General features: G+C 49.9%; 1 pseudogene; it reads right to left on the reverse strand.

The window, feature by feature from the left end:
* LOC120842222 overlaps positions 1 to 11,971 on the reverse strand; it is a 59,611-nt pseudogene extending 47,640 nt beyond the window's left edge.
* Positions 11,972 to 14,665: the final 2,694 nt, after the last annotated feature.

Consider the following 14,665-nt stretch of genomic DNA (forward strand, 5'->3'; position numbering starts at 1 on the left):
AAGAAGGGGGGATTCGTGAGAGGGACTGACACAAAGCAGCGAAAACACGTTGACCCGAGGATTAATTGTCGAGATGGGGAGATAACGAAACCCCCCCCCCCCCCCCCCCCCCCGGAAACCCGGGAAACATTCCAAATTGATAAACGAGAAGAAAAGAACACCCTGTGGGCAGGCGTGCGGCAGGAAAGCACGCAATGCGGGGCAACTTAGATCGAATAAATCTACGTGGGACAGCAGGTGAGTTTTCCAAGCTACCGTTTTATTTTCTTATCGAATGTGAAAGAGACACGCGACTGTGTGTTGGTGTTTATTTTTTGTACGGAACCTAAAGGGCCTGATTCGCATGATGAAATTCCGCTTGAAATGTTGCGTCGCGACGTCGATCGGGCTGCAAAAGCGTGAACCGTAGCCGAGATGGTCGACGCCGATACTGAAAGTTGAAAGCCGAATGGGACCAAGGGAATCAGGCATAACAAGTCGGTGAAGACCACTGGTAACAATGATCAACATCTCCTTTTGTCTACTGTTTACATCAAGCCTGCTTATCCCAAGCAACCCTTAAACTTAAGTGTCTTAAGTTTTTGATGCCTGCACTTACTTCTTATCGCAACTACCGGGCTAACGTTTAGTCTACGGGCCGGTGTCGCCTGAAAGAGCAGACGATATGCAGGAACGTTTGAAAGAGCAAACGACAGTTCGAACGATCAGGCGGCTGTTTGAACTTGCTGAACGTAGTCCGTAGGTGGTCCGTTCAACTTGACGGTTTTCACGCGTTCATTTTGGACCAGAACAAATAAATCTGACGATCACAAGTATCCGTGAATTCAACCCAAAGTGCTTCGCGCCCAAGCAATAGTGGTCAGATGGCGTCTGGCTTTCCCTTTTCACGGCACATATCCACGTTCTCGGACAAACCGAGCACATGAAAACTGACTTTCAAACCTTTCTCGACTTTTTTGTAGAGCCCTAGTCGCGGCGTTTTGACGAGAAGACTGGTTTTTGTTTGGTTTCTATCAAAACAAAACAGGAACACACGTCTCGCATGGGGACTTCCGCCCACAGCCTCAGACCGGAAGTGCGCTCGATGCGCCACCACCACGCCGTGACGTAACAGAGTCGAGTTCGTGTATATACATAAAGCCCCTTTATCCTGGGAAAAGTGGTGCCATTCATTGTTATGGAACTACTCGAGACACGTGCCGCGTGCCACTTCTGGGAAGTACATAGCGTCTGAAATCTAGCGCAGTGCAACACTGTAGCAGTGCTATCAGTGCTGCGCTGTGCCGCCATGATCTTCCCAAAGGCGGCCCGTTGCACGTGCCTCGTGCATCGACGCACGTTGCTCTACTTTTGAAACATGGAGTGGCGATTGCAAGCTTAGCGTCCCGACTGCTGCCCCATGGGTATTAACACGCGTAGCGTGCGCGTGAGCGTGGCCCTGACAGGCTTGCAATAGCATGTGCTTGCCCGCACGTGCAGAGACATGGCGGCGGCCAGATGCCCCGTTCAGCGACACCGAGCATCGCTGTCTAAACACATTGCATGCACATTGCACGTGGCACCGCGGGTTTCCATGGTACGGGCTGTTTCGCTGTTTCCTTTCCGCGATGCTACCCACGGCTTTCCTGACCCAATAAAGATTATTATTATTATTATTATTAATATTATATTCAGCCAAATCATTTGCTGCGGGCTGTAGGAGCGACGGATATACTATATACAAACCAGATTTTTTTTTTTTTTTTTTTAGCAGTGCTTTATGCGTTTAGCGGGCATGCACCAGATTAGGCATCGCGTCGCGGAAAGTGGCATTCTCGCATCTTTCAGAGGGAGACGCAGACGCTCAAACGAAATTCGCCGTCGCAAAAATGATATGCATAACGCATCGGATATACCAGTCATGTAGAGAGAAAACAAAAACAAAAAACAATACTCAATCCACTCAATGACACTGATACAGCTTATGAAACGCAGGGTGGGACGACGAGTCCCACTCCCGAATATCTTATTATGGTTCCGTATAGCTAATGAGTGGAAGTGGTTTTAGCCGATTAGAAGGCCGAAGAACAAATTGCCAATTTGGAAGACGGTACACCATACCTTGCGCTCGAACACACCGCTATACTTCATACGAAGAACTTCATGAAGCGTGTTTCTTCCCTGTATGGACGCCTCCCTCACATTGGCCATAAAAAAAAGCTCTCTCTGCTGACGCGCCTGAAGCGAACAAATGTGTACGAGGCAAACACGCTTCGGACAACGTGCATTGGGTGTGTCCGCAGATATTCCTCTGTCATCGCGTCTGAGGCGGACAATATGTATATTCTACGATGTAATTGAGAGCCGTGTAACCGCTTTAAAGGCGCGATGCTGCGACCTTCGTACTATGCACAAGTACCGCGAACTCTTGACGTTAATGAAGTGTGAAACTAGCGTTCGCTTTTTCACCACGCGCGATAGAAGTCGCGGGGAAAAAAGAAAAAGAAAAACGAGCAGCGTTCACTTCTTCAGCTCGCAGCCAGAACAGGTGGCCACGTGACCAACGTTTTGTGGCGGTACCAAATCAAAGGGTGGCCTACCGAAACCATAGGACGACTCCGCCAACATGTTCCGGCGTGTGACGGTTCCATTAGGTAGGGTGGCGCCATATTAAATTAAGCCCTTTTAACGCCCCCCCCCCCCCCCCTCTTTTCCCAGTTCCACCAATAACATCTAGAAGACAAGGCCTGCGTGTTTCCTCCTCTAAACGTGATCACTGGTAGATCCTCTCAGCTCCATCTAGGTGGCCCGGATGAGCACCATCGTCTGCGGCATCGTCTGCTCCATCGCCTGCTCCATCGCCTGCTTCAGCGGTCATGCTCCGAACGAGCTCACATTAATAGGCTGCTAAGACCGGCAATCTTGATGGTGTCACATGCGTGTTGTAAAGGAGCTGTGAAAGCTCGCTATTAGCTCACGCTCAGCAGTCGATGTAGTCGTGACGTGGCCCTTACTCTCGTCAAGCTTCAGCCTTTTCGCCGCTTGGGCGGCTCTGCTACTACCTAGAGTTTCAGGCAGCTGCGCATGGGCGCCGCCATAACCGACCTTCAGTTTTTCTTCCCCGTTATTCCGTTCGCTTCACTGTGTCAGTACCACAGTAGGACAGGTTATTGCCATTTTAGGTGTTACTGCTTCCTTCTCCCAAAGCGTAGGTCTCTCTGGAGGCTTGTTAACGCCCGCTTCAGTGCCTGGGCACCTTGGTAAGACAATAGAAGGTCGGCTATGGCGGCTCAATCTGGCGCGCGCTGAAAGCGTCTATACGCTCCCTACGGGAACCAAAGTTCTATAGTGACACAGACAGATGCGCTAGGCTCGCAATGCTGGTTCTCACGAGCGCCAGCCTCTGCCAGCGCTCGTGGCTTGGGAGCCAGGAAAATAAAGAGAAAGAAGTTTGCTCTAGCCAAAGCTCTGGTTCGGACGCCTGCATTTTTTCTCCGGCGTTTATAGAACACCGCCGACAAATTGGTGACCCGGACGTCCGACCAACATGAACCAGAGTGCTGCTGGCACCTCTTCCAACGGCGACGGAGCTCTCTCCACCGTCCACCTCCGCCTTCCAGCCTTCTGGGCGAAAAACCCTCGGGCCTGGTTTTCCCAAGTGGAAGCACAATTCCACCTGCGGCACATCACAAGCCAGACCGCCCGCTACTACCATGTGGTTTCTGCTCTTCCCCCAGAGGTGGCTGATGAGCTTGACGACGTACTGGCGTCTCCCCCTCCCGACGACGCCTACGACTACATCAAGCGGACGATCCTCGCTAGGAAGACGGAGTCAGAGGCTTCAAGGCTACAGCAGCTCCTGAACACAGAGGAGCTGGGCGACCGTCGACCCTCTCAGCTACTTCATCGCATGCGCCAGCTGTTAGGTGAGCAAGCTTCGGACACGAACACTCTGATTCTACGGGAGTTGTTTCTCCGGCGCTTGCCACAAGGCATTCGCATGACGCTTGCACCAGCCAGCGATCTTCCACTCGATCGCCTTGCCGAGATGGCTGACCGCGTCGCGGAGTATGCTGCGCCCGCCCTATCAAGCGTCACGGATAACGCTCATCAGTGTTCCGCCATGCGAGCCCTTGAAGCCCGCATCGACGCCCTGACAACCGCCGTCGCAGCACTCGGCACAAAGAGAAACAACTCGAGACGTCGTCAGAGAAGTAGATCCTCTCGACGTCGCAGTCCTTCACAACGACGGACTGACGTCCTCTGCTGGTACCACCAGAAATTCGGTAGCGACGCACGTAAGTGCCAACAGCCGTGCGAATGGCAGGGAAACGCTCCGGCCCGTCACTAGAGGCGGCAAGTGACGTCGGGCCAACAACAAGCCGTCTGTTTTTCGTCACAGACCGAATAACGGGCCGCCGTTTCCTCGTCGACACAGGAGCTGAAATGTGCGTAATCCCACCTACACATGCAGAGAGACGACGTCCATTGCCCGGTTCACATCTCGTCGCGGCAAACGGCTCAAACATTCCAACATATGGCAGACAATCTCTGACCCTGGACTTAGGGCTTCGTAAGATCTTTCGATGGATTTTCATCATTGCTGACGTGACCTACCCCATCTTAGGCTCAGATTTTCTTTCACACTTCGATCTGGACGTCAGCATGCACCATCGACGCCTTATTGACAGGAAGACTCATCTGGCTGTCAACGGCGTGTCCACAACACTACCTCCCCTTTGCATCCGGAACATCCTGCCTCCTTCAAGATTCTCAGACATTCTTAAAGAATTTCCTGAAATCACGAAGTCCTCCAACATGGCAGAGCCGCCACCGCATGCAGTGACACACCACATCGTCACTTCCGGCCCTCCCGTTTTTGCTCGCCCTCGTCGTCTGTCTGGCGAACCCCTGCAAGTAGCACGACGAGAGTTCGAGCATATGCTAGAACTAGGCATAATTCGACCATCCAACAGCTCTTGGGCATCACCACTCCACATGGTTCCTAAGAAAGACCCAGGGTACTGGAGGCCGTGCGGTGATTACAGGGCGCTAAACACCCATACACAACCCGATCGCTACCCACTGCCTCACATACACGACTTCGCCGAACACCTGGCGGGAACCTCTATATTTAGCAAAATCGGCATGGTGAAGGCGTTTCACCACATCCCGATCGAGCCTGCAGATATTCCGAAGACAGCCATCACAACACCATTTGGCCTCTTCGAGTACGTTCGCATGCCTTTCGGATTGAGAAACGCCGCACAAACCTTTCAGAGATTCGTCCACGAAGTTCTTCATGGACTGCCTTTTGTATTTGCCTACGTGGATGACTTGTTGATCGCGAGCAAATCCCACGAGGAGCACACAACACATCTGCGCCTGCTCTTCGAACGCCTCCGCGATTACGGGCTTACAATCAATGTGGCGAAGTGTACCTTTGGTACTACGACACTGGAATATTTAGTGCACCTCATCACTCCCGATGGCATCGAACCTCTCCCATCTAAGGTGCAAGCCATACGAGACTTCCCACAACCCAAATCTCTACGTAAGCTGCGGGAATTTCTGGGCCTCATTAATTTTCATCGGCGCTTCATCCCACATTGTGCACAAATCATTCAGCCTCTCACAGACTTGCTCCGAGCAAGTCCTCGGCACAACTATCATGGACCACCAGCGCAGTGGAGGCTTTCACCGCGGCCAAGCAAGCCCTCGCCGATGCCACACTACTCGTGCATCCTATGTCAAACGCCCCGACGCGTATCATGGTAGACGCGTCCGATGTTGCTGTCGGCGCTGTCTTACAGCAGTACGGCGAAAATGGGTGGAATCCACTTGGATTCTTCTCACAAAAGCTCAAACCTGCAGAGACACGCTACAGCACGTTTGGACGCGAGCTCTTTGCAATTTATGCGACCGTTCGGCACTTCCGGTACTTCTTGGAAGGTCGAGTTTTCCACGTGCTAACTGACCATAAGCCCCTGATTTACGCATTCGTGGGAAATCCCAATTCCTACTCCGCCAGAGAAATTCGACACCTCTCGTATATCTCCGAGTATACTACTGATCTACGCTATGTCGCCGGAACGGACAACACGCCAGCAGACGCACTCTCACGCATTGACGGTGTTTCAACACCTCCTGTTGTCAGTTTTTCGGAACTGGCCTCCGCACAACAGGAAGACTCCGAGCTGCAAACGCTACGAGCGTCCTCTACATCTCTGCAGCTCCAACCCGTCACACTGCCACTCGCCAACTGCGAGCTTGTCTGCGACGTGTCAACCGGCACACCTAGACCATACATACCCGAGCGATTTCGACAAGCCATCTTCCATTCCATTCATGATCTTAGTCATCCGGGCATTTGTGCAACGCAACGCCTCGTTACGGCACGATACATCTGGCCCCGGATTAATGCTGACATCCGTCGATGGACCAAAACATGCAGCAAATGTCAACGTTCTAAAGTACTTCGACACACGAATACACCGCTGCATGCATTTCGACCTCCAGATGCCAGATTTGATCCCGTCCACATTGATATTGTGGGACCTCTACCATCGTCAAGCGGTTTCCGATACGTTTTGACATGTGTGGACAGGTTCACGCGATGGCCGGAAGCTGTTCCGCTCACCGACATAACAGCGGAGACAGTCGCCCACACCTTCCTATCTACATGGATCGCGCGGTTTGGCTGTCCGTCCACCATCACGACCGACCGTGGCCGACAGTTTCAATGTAAATTTTTCACAGTCCTCACCAAGATCTTGGGCGTACGCCACGTACACACCACTGCATACCACCCTTCATCCAATGGAATGGTTGAACGGCTCCATCGCCAACTCAAGGCAGCACTGATGACGAAAGAAGATCGTGCTCATTGGGTTAGCCACCTTCCTCTCGTCCTCCTGGGAATCCGTTCTACCTTCAAAACAGACATCGCTTGCACCTCCGCCGAGCTGGTCTATGGCGCTACGCTTAGGTTGCCTGGAGAATTTCTCACACATGTACCATCGGAAGATCCTGACCTCCCGTCCTATCTTCAAGAGATGAGAAATTTCTTTTCCTCCCTGCGGCCAGTGCCACCCAGACAACAGACTTCACGGCAGATTTTCATTAGCGACGACCTCCACACCTGTACACACGTATTCGTGCGAAGAGATGCTGTACGAGCACCCCTCACGCCACCATACGACGGACCGTATGAAGTTCTTTCTCGAACAGAAAAAACCATCACGGTCAACATCAACGGACGTCACGATGTGGTCACGCTGGACCGCGTGAAACCTGCCTATTTAGCTTCCTCCGTGACAAATCCTGTCGTTTTCCCGCTTGAACTGTCCAGAACAACTACCCAAGTCACCAACACCCGCCAACAACCTGGTTCCAAAAAGATCGTTACGTGGAGCACAACCACAACTTTTGCTCCGCGCAACTAGGGGAGGGATCCTATAGTGACACAGACAGATGCGCTAGGCTCGCAATGCTGGTTCTCACGAGCGCCAGCCTCTGCCAGCGCTCGTGGCTTGGGAGCCAGGAAAATAAAAAGAAAGAAGTTTACTCTAGCCAAAGCTCTGGTTCGGACGCCTGCATTTTTTCTCCGGCGTTTATAGAACACCGCCGACAGTTCCTAGTCTATCCCCGTAGCGCCGGCTTTCCTGCACGGCATTCGGAGTCTGCCCCTCAATAGACCATTTGCTGTATTACCCAAGCATCAAGGAGAATGCAGGGATTGGTGTTCGACGCGCCACACGCGCACGCTTTCCCCGTATAAAAGGTTCGAAGTAAATAACCAAAATAAAGCGCTGGCAAACGCGCGTGAAAGATGTCATTTGTTTTAGGTATTTGCTTTAGAAAATTACTACTGCTGGCGCCAGCACGTGCGGCGCGTGGAACACCAATCCCTGCATTCTCCTTGATGCTTGAGTAATAAGCAAATGGTCTATTGACTTAATTCCGCGAATAGCGGCGTCGCGCGTTCGATGCGCGCGGCGCGCTCAAAAGCAGAGGAACGCATATATATATATATATATATATATATAAATACCGGTTCGGTTCCGGTTGTCGGTTCGGTTCGGTTCCGGTTCGACACCCTGATATATATATATATATATCAGGGTGTCGAATATATATATATATATATATATCAGGGTGTCGAATATATATATATATATATATATATATATATATATATATATATATATATATATATATATATATATATATATATATATCAGGGTGTCGAACCGGAACCGAACCGAACCGACAACCGGAACCGAACCGGTATTTTTTCCGGAACTGAACCCGAACCCGAACCGTTATATTGTTATTGCGATGAACCCGAACCGGAACTGAACCGGAAAAAAAATAACGGTTACCGGCTCATGTCAAAACGGTTCGGCCACGCGCTGTTGACAATGAATGTGCTATCAATGCCATTTGTTTTTTAAGTGTCGTCAACTGACACACACCTCGCTTACATATTTTTCTTCTCCACTCAGTCTTAGGAATATAAACGCTGCATCCTTGAATCTTGACAAACGCTGCATCCATAAATCTTGACATAGGAACCAGTATTGCGCTGGTCGCGGCTTGCACGGAAAAAAGAAATTAGAAAGCTGTGCAAAAAAAAAAAAAAATCGCGTCACGGGATTTTATTTTTCTACAATCTCGTAAATCCTAAATGCTGCTGTGTGCTCATTTCATAACACGTTTCTAGAACGTGATGTTGCAATTTTTTAATTTTTTTATTTTGATGTTATTTTGATGTTATTTTGATTTTGTTATTTTGATGTTGCAATTTGTCATTCATAATTTCCGAACCGGTTCGCGAACCGGTTCAGCAGCCCGAACCGGTTCGCGAACCGGTTCGCGGATCGAATTAATCGAACCGGAACTGAACCGGAACAAAATAAATTTACCTGAACCTGAACCGTAACCGAACCCGTATATTTTCGGTTCGACACACTGATATATATATATATATCAGTGTGTCGAACCGAACAAAATACGGGTATATATATATATATATATTGTATTGCTTACCGCTTGTCCCGAGAAAGGAAATATAGTTCTCACATCTGGAAGTTCCACTGTCTTTCTGCTGGTTCCAGGAAACAGGACAGCAAGAGCAAGGCGGGAGAACGAGACAGCGTTAGAGTCAACACTTTGACGAAGCATGTGATTATCTCGATGTCCTCCTACTTGCCCTGGACTCTGTCGAAGACTGCTCGGCGTTTTTGACTTCTTCAGCATTGGTCATGAGCGTGCTCCTCCGAGATGGTACAGCAGAACAGCGAGTGCACGTCCCTGTATGACTGGTATAAAGTTCTTTGTCTTGCACGAAACATTTGGCGAGTGCTGTAGGCGAGAGATACAGAGCTACCACTGGCAAGCCGTTGTCGACCTTGGCGGCACACGATTTACCAACTTAGTTTGACGTGCCACAGAAATCGATGGGTACAGGACAGACCCGTACCCATGTAGATGACTACTTGGCTAACGAATGCGCCACGTTTTCATACGTGCGTCCCTGTGATTTATGGATGGTGATAGCACTTGCCTGCACAACCGATAGCTGGCAACTTCCCTCCTCCACCGCTCCTCTTTCTCTTCTCTCCCCCTTCCCTTCCCCTCTCTTCTCCTTCTCCCTCCTCCTCCTCCTCATTCGTGACCCTCGTGATGTCACGTGTGACGTCATTATGGGAAACGTCCCATAATGCAAAGCGCGGTTACGCCGGCGGCGACGGCGTCGCTTCTCAAGCCAGAAACAAACGCCTAAGAGCTGCGCTCTAAAAAACAAAAAAATCTACATGCCACACAGGCCACGCACACCTCGCACCAACGCACATGTGGTTCCGTCCCAATCATGAAGGAGAGAGCTGGCTGCCACCAACATTCCGTCTGACTATAGGGGGCGCTTGCAGTGGGTCAGTAAAAACGATTTGCCTACATTCGGCCGTCCTAAAGATTTATTGTCCTCGTTAAGAGAAAAAAAAAAAAAGCTTAAAAACCGAACACGCGCAATAACAAGAAAAAAGGAAAAAAAAGGGGGAGACTAAAAATAGTTATAGTGCAGGCGAGCTGGTGTAAGTTGAACATGATTGTAAACCTGAGACTGGGGTAGAAAAGAGAACACAACAGGAGGTATAAAAAGAGGAGGCAAAGTCTCAATTGCCTCAATTGCTTGTTGAGACGTTGCCTCCGCTTTTTCTACCTCCTGTTGTGCTCTCTTTTCTACCCCAGTCTCAGGGGGAGACTATTTCACGCTACACAGTCTCGCAATCTTGCAGACAGTGTAGGTTTTCTAAGGGGGCTCCTAGCAGCAGGGGGCTCTTCTTGTGAGTCCTTGAAATCCTCAGAGACTGCATAATCTTCGAGGTGGGAAACCTTAGTCGTCGTTGACCACCCCTTTAGTTGTGAAACGTTTGCCGTGGTTGTGAACCGGCCCCTTGAGCTTGGGTTCAGATCCCCTACAGGGTAGGTGTCCGCAGGCAACACCTGAGGGACGGCCGGGGGTACTCCATATTTGGGTTCTGTTTTTGTTGGGTGTCCGGTGCTCTGTGTTGCCATCCTCATGAATACTACTTCTCCCATGTCGTACAATCTTGTCGAGTAGTGCCGATGGTCTTACCCGTGCTTACTCTTTTCTTGTTACTCTAGTAAACGCTATCGACTTTTGCCCGCAGTTCGCTGGGTTCAGTCCATACAGCATTTTCATTCATGGCAAGCTCTTGCATTGCAATTCCATGAAAGGGTGACTTGTAGGCATGCAGTAGCTCTGAATGAGTCTTCCCAGTTGTCTTGTTAACTGCACTGTTTAGGCTGCACTCTGCATGCTTGAGGTTTACGTCCCAATCACGGTTATCGGGGTCCTTCATCGCTGTTGTGATGACGGGATGGGGTTGAGCAGTCTCTCCTTCTTCCCACCAGGAACCTTGCTATGAATATATTAAAAACACTGAGAAATATGCTTACGCACATAGTTTCGCATACGGGGAAACCAAAACGTCTCCTGAAGCTTTGCCACTGCTCTGTCCACTGAAAATATTCCGAAGAGGTCGTGGCGCTGTGCCACTTACACTTTACGCACTGTCTTGGGCAAAACAAACTTCACCGCTCTCTGCTTATCCTGATAAATGATCCGCATCAGCTTGCCATCCTTGAGGACAAAATCCTTAGCTTTGCTCTTTTCTTCCTTCGTACGGACGCCTTCTGGTTTTTTCAGTATCTCGATTAGCTGACGCAGCTCCTCGCTTCTTCTTTGCATGGCAAGTATCTGATCTTGCAGGCTGCAAGTCAGACATACTTCAAAACGTCCTTCAAGAAGATCGTCCATGGTGTCTCTCGAGTCTTCCGCAGGTTGGCGACTCAAGGTGTCAACATGAATCATCTGGGTACCAGGTCGGTGCTTGATAGTGAAGTCGAATTCCTGAATCAGGTCATACCAACGAGCGATTTGTGTCTTCTGAGTCCGCTGGATATTCAGTCTTTTGTATTCGAGTACCAGTTTCTTCTCCGCGTTCTTTTTGTCCCCTACCAACACAGGACTGGAATAAAGAAAAGAGTTCGTCTCTGTAACCACTCCGAGATTATTCCACCTTTTGACGATCTTGCGTATCGTTTCTCGTGCTTCAGAATTCGTCCGGTAAGGCCGCAGAGAAAAAGGGGTGCTACTCGGAGCTTCAACTATGTCAATTTCCATCACCGACGTACAGCCCAATTCGCTCGGCATCATTGCGAAGCATTTTCTGAACTCGTTCAGTACTTACATCAGTTCTGTCCGTGGTTCCTCTGTCACTGTAAGTCCAACATTGATCTCAGTGTTCTCAATAGGTTCTCGCTCAGTGGAAACTTCATGATAATCCTTGATGACCACCTTCAAAACTTCAACTGCCTCATCTCTACAAAGAGGCTGTCCCTTCCGGATGACTGTCTCGTGGTGGCTGCCGGGACACATAGGCAATGTGACCTCGCCGAGTGTCATGTCGATGAGGACATCTTGTCCACAATGTATGTAGGCGACGGGGCTCGCCAGCTTCTGCTCTGCCGCCGTAGTAATCGAGTTGACCCTGTCTTTCTTTAGGGTAGACTCTTCACTTGCCTTTAGCTGAAGTTTCTGCCGACTCTCGAATGATCCCAAGTGGGCAAATAGGCAGTCGTTTTTGTGTCAAAAACGAAGGAAACCTCCTATACTTGTTTACGTCAGGTAAGGTAGTTCTGTGAATGTTCGTCCGATCAGCAAGTCCACGGTCTGGGGTTCATCCGGGACCAAGAGAATGGGAATGCCCCTTGCAAAAACACCGTCATAGAGGGGTACTGACTCTCAACATCCATAGAGGGGTATTGACTCCCGAACAAGCTCCGTGTCACATCGTGCCGCACTTACCAGTGTCAACAAGTACAGTGGGGACAAACTCGTCATTCAGCGTCACATCATTTAGCAAAACATCGGGATGCTTGGTTATATTTGATGTTTGACTTATGCTTGATTTTGCTCTGACTGTGCTGCCTCTCTGCAGAGGCGTTGAGTGTGGTCTGTTCCATTGCACCGCAGGCACTTTATACATGGTTTCGACTGAGGGCAATCTCGTTCCATGTGCCCATACTGGTTCCGGTTATAACACTGGCGTTCTCCCCTTTTGTTTGAAAGTGGTGCTCTCCTGTCCTTCCCGGTGTCTCGCACTTCAACGGTTTTCCTTAGAGGTGTCGCATCCGCAACTAGAGAGCGCGATGCGCTCGCCACACCCTTTTTTTGTCACGTACACCACCGAAACGCCCCTGTCTCTCTCGGTCGATTATTTCAAATTTCTGTATGTCATCCAGGAGACCATCTTCGAAATCGAGCGTTTCTCCCATTAACATGGCGCTGAGGCGTCTCGAACGCAGGCCCGTGATCACTTGCTCCCGTGTGTCACAGAAATCAAGGTTCGCTTCGCAGCAGAGGGGTCCTTTTGAGTGAAAATACGCCGTAGTGCTCTCACTCCTCTGCTGGACACGATCTTGCATCCGCCTCAATCGTTCCGCCGCACGGGTTTGGAAAAATAGGTTTAAATTGTTTAATAACACATAATAATAATAATAATAATAATAATAATAATAATAATAAAAAAACTACTTGTTACGCAGGCCGCACACACCTCGCACCAACGCAAACGCGCATCCATTTTCAGGGAAAGCAGACAAGCAGCGAAACAGCAAGCGCCAGAACTTCAGGACTCACAAGCAGGACCCTCGACCCAACCCAGGAACGAGGAGACCGCCTAGAGACCCATGTCTCCTCGGACTTTCCCTGCACTCAAGAGACGAGGCGGAAAGCCCTAGAGGCATTACCACTTCAAATGCAACCGAATAGCCTTGAAGAATAGGTCGCAGAACTCAGGGATCCCGGGTTTAATCCCCACCCCTGCCCGTTTCGATCTGAATGAGCATCGTCCCGGCGTGCGGTCGTGGATTCACTACTGCGTGCTGCACGTTAAGGCCCGTTCACACTCTTGCAACCGAGTGCGACCGAGAGAGACCAAACCGGTTTTTAAGCCTCTTGCGATCTCTTAGGACCAGCTCCGCTCAGTGCATCCGGTCCCAAGAAGTCTTTCTCGGTCGTACTCGGTTGTACTCGGTTGCAAGAGTGTGAACGCGCCTTTAAAGACCCCAGGCTAGCAGTCGTACTACACTGGCTAAATTGCTTATCTACAGTGGGTAACAATGTCGCCATATTCTGGCAAACTAATACCCATGCCACACGGGCTACTCGAATGCCATTTACAACGAATGACATTCGTGTGATCGACGAATCGGCTCGCGATCTGTCGCGCTTTGAACGCCCCACGCTCGGAGTGTCGCGCGCTGATTGGCCGATCGTTCAAATGTCATTCGTTTTAAATGGCATTCGAGTTGCCCGTGTGGCACGGGTATTACCTCCTGTTGTATTAACAACTGACGACAAATTTGACTTTTTGAGTTTTGAAAAATGGCTCCTGTCCGCTGGATCCCCCGAGCATCGCAAGGCAACCCTCGATTGCCTCCTCACACGATTCATCTAAAAAAAGTTACATAAACTCATTCGCTCAAAGAAGGTGATTTAAGTCAAGATAGGCGAGCGTAAATCACCATTTTTTTTATAATTATAATAAAGACATTTTCGAACTAACCAACCAACGCACACGGTTTCTGTCCCAATCATAAAGGAGAGGGCTGGCCGCCACCAACATTTTCTCTCACTATAGGGGGCGCTAGCAGTGGGTCAGTAAAAACAATTTGCCTACAGATGCAACTGTGTAAAAACATAAATAAAATATCTCGTTGCCATGGCATCTTTCGTACGGCAGTCGCACATCTTTGAGCAAGGAGCTCGTGCTCGTCTGATGTCATGGCAACGATATATTTTGTTTATGTCTTTCCACAGTTGCCGTCATTTCGCCAGTGAGTGACGCTAGTTCTTTAAGATCTGTTGGGCGCACGCATGCGCTCGTAAGAGGAGTTTATCTTGTCGATGGCGTCTCATTGTTCCTCGTGCCGGTGTCCTCACCTAAAGTGTATATAACTTACACTGTGGTCCAAACGCAGCCGATGCTACAAGCGCGAGCATGTGGCCCTGAGTTAGGTGAGGACACGGCGGCGCTGAACGAGCGGCACGAGGAATCCGATAGTGTTCGTTCGACGGGCATCCGAAAGGTTGCAT

The sequence above is a fragment of the Ixodes scapularis genome, unplaced genomic scaffold, assembly GCF_016920785.2.
Source record: "Ixodes scapularis isolate PalLabHiFi unplaced genomic scaffold, ASM1692078v2 PGA_scaffold2__306_contigs__length_199485367, whole genome shotgun sequence".
Lineage (NCBI taxonomy): Eukaryota > Metazoa > Arthropoda > Arachnida > Ixodida > Ixodidae > Ixodes > Ixodes scapularis.